This window comes from Stegodyphus dumicola, chromosome 8 (genome assembly GCF_044657685.1).
Source record: "Stegodyphus dumicola isolate Sdum_Otavi_A_Nest chromosome 8, ASM4465768v1".
NCBI lineage: Eukaryota > Metazoa > Arthropoda > Arachnida > Araneae > Eresidae > Stegodyphus > Stegodyphus dumicola.
In genome coordinates, this window is record NC_140775.1 from 5,682,357 (window position 1) to 5,690,860 (window position 8,504).

General features: G+C 33.0%; 1 non-coding gene across 1 annotated transcript; it reads left to right on the forward strand.

Moving 5' to 3' along the window:
- The first annotated feature begins 938 nt into the window (after positions 1-938).
- On the forward strand, positions 939-1,100 carry LOC146995627 (U1 spliceosomal RNA). Its single transcript, XR_015042906.1, has one exon. It is a non-coding gene; the product is annotated as a U1 spliceosomal RNA (small nuclear RNA).
- The last annotated feature ends 7,404 nt before the right edge of the window (positions 1,101-8,504 follow it).

Sequence of the window (8,504 nt, forward strand, 5' to 3'; positions counted from 1 at the left end):
CAAATAAAAAAAAAGGGGGGGACACCTCTTTTTAAGCAGAATGAATAAAGGTAAATTTATGTTTTCAAACAGGAATGTGCATAGAAATCATAATAATTTTTTTCATAAAAGAAAAAAAAAAAAATTCTGTTCGTTTCATTTCTCGAAAACAAACCTCTAAAATTAAAAAAAAAAAAAAAAAAAAAAAAATATATTAACAATTTAAATTAATAAAGTAATTTATTTAAAATATATATCACAATCAGTGAATGGCATGTTCACATCTGTTTCGCGTTCCATGTTTAAGAATTCCAATAGTAAAATTGATACCTAGTTTATTTGTAAATATGGGGGAAAAAAAACTACTTTGGGTATTTATACAAAACCTCAAATAATGGCCGCTCAAAAAATTTCATAAGATTCTATGTACTGGTAAGTTTATTAAGCAGATGCCTTTTGCAAATGAAAAATAAATTTAAAAAAATTTAAAGTGCCTTACAGTTGGACTCATTAGCGGTCAAACACTGAAATCGCTGAACACTAGTAGTTTGACCCGGATTCGACTTTCGGTGAAATGTCTTTTTTTTTTTTTTTTTTTTTTTTTTTTTTGGCCTGCATGGAAATTTTCTTGGTTTTTCTCCATGTGATGTGTAAGATATAAATTTTGACACCCTGCCACGTAATGTCCGCGATACTTATCTCTCCTAAAACTGATAAAAATTATCTGGATCTCTGTTAAACTGATATTACTAAAAATCCAAATCCAGTTAGAGAAATATTATTCTTTCCTGAAACGATAAAATTAATGTTACTACAAAAAATTACTAGTACCAGAACTAAGTATTGCACTCAAATAATGAATGGTATACCATTTCCATATAATCTGTAAAAGTTTTCTTCACCACCACTTCTCCTATAACGAACGTTTCATAAAGTGTTTGCCTGAAAGATTGTTTGTCATACTTACCTGGCACTGAGGACGCCTTCATCAGCAAGGAGGCTCCCCCGAGCAGAGGCCTTTCATTGCACAACGAGGGGTTGACGTTCGCCACATCCGCAAATTGCGGTTGCTTGGGGTGCATAATTTTTGATAGTTGGGATTGCGTTCGCGCTCTCCCTATTTTGAAAAAAGTAGTTACGTCTGTCTTTGTACTGTTCCCATTAACAAAATTCAAATCGTGTTCTTCATGTCTAGAAACCGTGACTTAGGATATATTAGATTTCACTATTCACACCTAGGTATTTTGACAAAAAATTGGAATTTTTTACATATTTCGATTCTACGACTCAAATTATGCAAGATTGCTAAGTTTTGTAAAAATCGTACGGGTAATTTTAAAAAAAAATTAGCTCTTAAAATTTTATTTCCTCAATGTTAATTGAATTGAATTTGGCATATATTTATTAAAATCTCTTTTTTTTATTAAACTTTTTTTATTCGTCCTTTCACATTTCAAAACTTAGATTCATTTCAAATCAAATTCAGCCATTTTTTGTGTTTTATTTTAAAATAATTTTTATAAATTTTCCGAAAAAAATTTTGAATTATAACCTATAAAATTTTTACGATCATCTTAAAGTAGGTGTAGTTCTAAGCATACTTGCAAAAATAAGAGCGCGATAATAACGCCAAATGTGGTTTATGGATTTTTGTTACAGTGAATTAACACAGCTATTTTTAACCTTAAATTTCAAATAAATTTTTACGAAGAATTAATTATATGAAATTTCGTACCTCAGTGATGCGTAATAAATAATACTATATGAAAAGCTATTTTTTTTAAATTATATATTATTCATATTTTTAACTTTTTAAAAAAATTTCTTTCTCTCTTCTACTTCTTCTTTTTTTAAAAATATTTTTAAGAGTAAATTTTTACCTTTTCCGTGTAATCGTCTGCTACTTTACTTTAACTTCATTTAAATTGAATTGTCTAAAATTGAGAAAGTTCGTTTGATGTTTATTTTCACAATGTTTTTAAGCAAACAGAACGTTGAAAGTTTGGTTCATGTCAAAGCTTAAAAAAAAAAAAAAAATATATATATATATATATATATATATAAATTTTTGCATAAATCCTCTTAAAGAATGTTTTAAGTAGTAATTTTGTCTCGTGTTGTAGATTATATAAAAAACGTCCTTTAATATAGAAATTATACAATATAAATTATTATACAATATTTCTATATTAGAAGTGCATATGGGAAAACTGTTAGAGCTGGCAATAAAATATGAAAATATATTAAGTTATGTAGTAAATTAGTGATGAACAATCATAATTAAATCACTAATACATTGAATTTCAGGATTTAGATCAAATGGCACTTGCCAAGTTAAATTGCAATGAGTTCTACCCAGTGGGTGTGACTTGAAACGTCGTAGGTCGGCGGCAGTTATGAGAGGAGTCACTCTCCCGTAAACTGACCTCAGTCAATGCTTCTTGAAAGTTCACACACCAGTGGAAAAAGAAACAGTACTTGCAGGTAAGCACAGTCCAATAATAAAGTGAAAATGAAGAATTCACACTTGAAAACATACAATACTTGTAAAGCATAGCAAATTAAATATATACACAGTGAAATAGCAATAGAACACTTGATGAACCAACAAACACAGTGGTTTTAGTCTTGTACTCTGTAGCTGTTATTCTCAAAACGCGAAGTGGTGAATTTCTCTATATACACAATATGTACATAAAAGCAGATACCTATGAGCTAAGCCATTACCCATGTGCGTGTCGCAAAGTCAATCATAAGTAGTAGAAAACAAATTGAACATGAAAAATATAGAAAGCTACCAAAGAGCAATGCCATTATCCATTAGGATGTCGCAATGTCCATCTGAGGTAGTTGAAAATACGAAGAATAAGTGAGCTTTAATCCAAAGTCCGATGCTGTGAGATATTATACAGTCTCATATAATAAAATTTTTTATATGCACTATTTACAATTCACCACTTCACATTATGGAAGATGCTCCTGGGCCTTTTTGCAGCACATTCCAGGGTAGAATCATAATTAATTAGCTCCCTTATATGGTCATATCTTGAGTTAGCAATTTTTTGAAAGAAATTGTGGCTTGTAGTGAGTATCTCATCAGGAATGGGCCGGATCTTCAATTCTTTATGAATCTGTAAGTTTCTGACAAACCACGGTGCATTGATGATATCGCGTAGAATTTTATTTTGAAAAATTTGTAGTCTTCTTCTGTAGGTTTTATAAATGGTGGCCCAAACAGGGATAGCGTACAGAAGTATCGGACGAATAAGTGTAATATATATTTTCTTTTTAATTCTCACATTTAACTTGGATTTTCTGCCAATCAAGGGTTGAAGAGCAATTTTTGCGACAATCGCTTTTCTGAGTGCATATTCGGAATGTTCTTTAAAGAGCAATTGTGAATCAAAATAGATACCTAAATATTTAGTGCTGTTAACCACGGGAACTTCTTGATTATTAATTTTAATGTTCACTTCAACTGGGGTGAATTTTAGATGTCGGCGAAAAAGTAGAATATTGCTTTTAGAGGGATTAATGCTGAGTCTCCATGATTTAAGGTAATGCACAACGTGATCCACTGCAATTTCAAGCTTATCAACAGCAAGTTGAGGTTTCATTGATCTGGTCAATATTGCTGTATCATCAGCAAACTTAACTATTTTTGAATTAAGTGGGACGGGCATGTCATTTGCATAAATGCAAAAAAGACTGAGTCCAAGAACACTTCCTTGTGGAATTCCGCTTTTGATATATTTCTTCGTAGAATAAGTGTTGTTAATTTTTGCTTGAAAGGTACGGTTTCTCAGATAACTTTTTAGAAGTTTAATGAAGTTAATTGGCAGATGAGCAAGGTGTAGCTTGTAAATTAAACCATCATGCCACACCTTGTCAAATGCTTTTTCTAAATCCAAAAAACAACTTGCAATAGTATTCTTTTTAACGAATGAATCAGCGATATACTCTGTTACATTAAGCAGTTGATGAACAGTACTGTGTCCAGTTCTGAAGCCGAATTGTTCACTATTTATGATATTTTTATCTTGAAGGTGCTTTGTAAGTCTTCTTTGTATGACCCTTTCGAAAACTTTGCCCAGCCCAGGAAGCAGACTAATTGGACGATATGAGTTAAGCTCTCTTGGATTTTTTCCCGGTTTAAGGAAAGTAACAATATTTGCGTGTTTCCACTGCTGTGGAAAATAGTTTAACCTGAGACACGCATTTATGATATTAGTAGTCAGGACAATGTAGCTTTTAGGCAGAATTTTTAGAATTTTATTCGAAATCCCGTCGAAACCCGGGGCTTTTCTGACTTTTAGATTTTTGATGATGTCATAAATTTCATTAGGTGAGGTGGGATTAATATGCTCATTACCAATGCGGTCCGGGAGGTGAATATTAAAATTATAAACATCCTCTTGTCTATTTCCTCATTGTAATAACTGTTGTTAGTAAAAGTATTTTCCAGATGGGCAGCAAGAGCTTCTCCGATATCTTTTTCAGAGTAGGCGATGCCATTATTAGTGTTAATAGGACCAATATTATAGTCTGGATTTTTGCGGAGTGTTTTTGTAATTTTCCAGACAGTTCCTGGTTTAAAGCCCATGGAATTAAGGAGATCATCCCAAGAATTTGACCTATATTCAGAAATAGCTTTTTCTGAATTTCACGGATTTTTCTATTTAATTTGTTTTTAATAGTAGGATCAGCCGTCCTTCTCCATTGCTTGGCAGTTCTATTTTTGTCTTTAATTTTATTAATTAAACAGTCAGGTAATTTGGGCTTCTGATATTCTTTAAAAGTAGTAGAATTGATAATAGCAGTGTTAATTCTTCTGTTGATTTTAGTGATTTGTTCTTCGATGTTGGAAATATCAGCTAAAACCGGATGTGCAGGTAGTGTTTCAAGAATTTCCTTAAATTTAGTCCAGTTAGTGATGCTTTTGAGAGGGAGTGACCTTTCATATCCATAAAATGTGAAATTGACTGGAAGGTGATCTGAACTCAGTTCATTATTGACTTTAAGATATGGAATTTGAAGCATATTTTTCGTAATGACAATGTCAAGAACATCAGCTGTACCTGCATGGTGGTAACGGGTAGGGTCAGTAGGGCCATAAATTCTGAGATTGTTATTTAGTGCGAAACCATAGAGTATGTTACCATTAGTGTTACTGATTCTTGAGTTCCATGAATTATGTTTGGCATTAAGGTCGCCGGCTATGACAACCGGAAAAGCGATGTTGCTAAAGCTTATGAGATCGTGACCACTGATGGTGTTCCTTGGTGAATTGTAGGCGGAGATAAAAACCACTGGTTCGTTGGTACGAGATTGCACAATGATAGCTGTGTGTTTGATGCTGGTATTGCCGCTGAGGCTAAATGGAGTGGAGCGAAGATAATTTTTAACAAGAATCAAAGTTCCGCCTCCTCTATTATGACAGCGGTCGGAACGATACGTTCTAAATCCTTGTATTTTAAATTTGTCCCATGCTCTGAGATGAGTTTCGTTAGCGAGAAAAATATCAATATCATGACGATTAATGTAATTAAGTATCTCGGTATTTTTATTTTTTATACCATTTGCATTAAAATATGCGACATTTAAACTACTCGAGGCAGTGATATGATAACTAGTAACATTAATATAAGGATTAGAATTCATAGTTCATATTGCTTAAGAGTTCAAATGCTTCAAATCCGATTTGGATTTTGTCAATTAGTGATTTTGCTGTCATAAATTTCTGGAAAAGTAATTTGCCTTGGTTGAATAAGTTTTTTAGCCATAATATGAATCCGGGGGCGGAGTTTTGTGCTTCTCCTGAACTCTCTGTGTTCCGATTGGTTTGACTTGTATTATTTTCGTTGTTATTATTTTCAACGTTTTGGGTTTGATTTTGAGTAGGAAGCGGCGGAAAATTTTCTAAGTCCCTTGGAGGTGGGGGTGGATTATTTCTTCTGGTATTACGATCTTCTCTTTTATATTATCAGGATGCATTTCACACCCACGATAAGAACTTATATGGGGACCTCCGCAAAGGGCACAGGTACCAGGTAGATTTTTGTCTTTAGTACAAGTATACGTAGCATGATTTTGGCCGCATTTTAGGCAGCGCGTTTTATGCTTGCAGTGCATTTTACTATGACCGTACCTTTGACAGTTGTGACACTGTGTCGGGCCTGGCGTAGTTTTGAAGCTAGCAACTTTAATTCCTAAATCTAGGATATGTGTAATTTTATAAATATTTTTCCCTTCAATGCTTCTTTTTACTTCCAATAAGAAGGTGGGCATTTTGACAATTTCGCCATTAATTTTCTTGGTGAACTGCTTAACAGCTTTAACTGGGATTCCTTTTTCAGTTAACTCTTCAAAGATGTCTTCTGTTTTAGTGTGTGCTGGGAGTTTTTTAATCACAGCGCATATGGGTTTTTCAGTTGGCAGAGGAAATGTGTGATACAGGATAGTTTTATCATCTAAGAATTTAGTGATTAATCTGTAATCATCTGAACTTTTAACTTTGATGTGTATATCAGAGCCTTTAAAGTCGCATTCCATTTGGGAAGTTAGTTTTTTAATTTCATCGCGGATTTTTTTTCCAATCGTTTTACGTCCGAAATGATTATAGGAGGTATTCTATTAGCGGTTTTTCTGGGTTTAACGAATCCTTCGCTATCTTGAGAGTTCTGAGAACTGATGACTTGAACATCCATATCGTCTTCGTTAGGGAGAGCGGAATATTTATTTTTAACAGATGTGGTTGAATGATTACTATCTTCGCTAAGATTGCGTTTGTGGGTTTTTTTGGGATAGATCCATTCCTCTTTCTGTTTATCAGCAGTAGCCTTCTGAGTATTATCGGGAGGTATTATTATGCTTTGCATATTTTGAGAATCAGTTGGTTTACTAGTACTAGGCTTACTAACAGAAGATTCATTATCAGTGGGAAAATTTTCATTAAGTTCATCAACATTTTTGAACATTTTCATGCCTAAGTTAAGGACTTCAGTGAGTTTACAAATTTCATCAAGAATATCAGGAGCAACAGTAACCTTTCCATTTAGAATTTGATTACGATGCGTATTTAAGTTAATCCATAACTTATACTTATCCTCCGGAGTGCCATTATTAATAATATCGTGAATTAAATCCCTATTCCTAAGAAAATCTAAATCCATAACAAAAGCCTAAACTTTACGAGATCCTTAACGTAACTCGAAGCAAGGCATTGTCCATCAAAAGAAAACAATCGCTAAGAACAAAGCTTGAAAATGCTTACCAAGAATCCGGATGCGTGAAAGACAACCAGCTCGAAGCAAATCCAAACCAAAAATGTCAAAAAAAAAAAAAAAAAAAAAAAAAAAAAAAGTCTGGCTAGAAGTGTAACAATCGAAAAATCTTATTTTTCTTGTGGTGAGCACTAAAAACAAATGTAGAAGGAAGAAATGTACGGAGAAAAGGAAGCAAAAATTTGAAGGCCATTTTGGCTGTCACTAATACCAAGGTGTTTCGAAAAGTTGGATGCTTTTGAATACACTTTCAGAATAGTTCAAGGAATTTGGGTGTTCAAAGAGAAAACACTTGGACGTGTACACTAGCAACTACCATTAATTGAGCATGTGCTAACGGAAAAGACAAAAACGACATCATTGCAGATTAAAGTGAAGAGCGACTGGTTTTCGACTGTATGTTTGTATAAATTTAAATTACGTTATAGAACATCATGTAATCATAAACGGAGAATCCTATGAATTCTTAGTCGAATTAAAATTACGTTATAGAACATCATGTAATCACAAATCCCATGAATTCTTATTCGAATTATTTGAAATATTCACGAATTTATGCAATGATGTATATGGATGCCACCTAAAGACGTTTTCCCTCTTGATAAAACCAGTCTTTCCTTTCATCTCATGCCTTAAACCCCATAGAACAAATTTGGAAAGAACTGGAGGTTAGATTACGGAAACACGACATCAAAACGAAAAGCGTTTCAAAACAGTCATAATGGAAGAATAAATGAACATTTATACAGAAGTTACAAAAAAACTAGTAAAATCTACTCCCAGACGTTTAAAAGCTGTTGTGGATGCTAAAGGATATCCTACTAAATATTAATTTAATGAAAAATGAAAATATTTATTATTATGTCAAGATTTTTTGAAGTGTACGAAGATTTTTGTGAAATAATATGTTTGCCATTTTTTGAATATTAATTACTTAAAAATAAAGCTTCGGTATATTTTTAAAATGTTTCATGTAAATCTTATAGATCTTATTATTAAAATCTCATTCAGAAAGTTTACTTTTAATTAATTGATAGAGCCTTATTAATGAAAATCGCAAGTGTACGAACACTTTTGAGAGCCACTGTATCCATTGTATTCGAGCGCAAGCAGTTGACTCACTGCGGGGGGGCTGATCGCCTTCAATTGTGTTCAACGCTTGTTCTCTCCTCCTGTGTCCAAACAAGAGGACTCTCAACGATTCTTGATTTTTAGCTTATCTGGTTCTTTCGTTAACTTTAG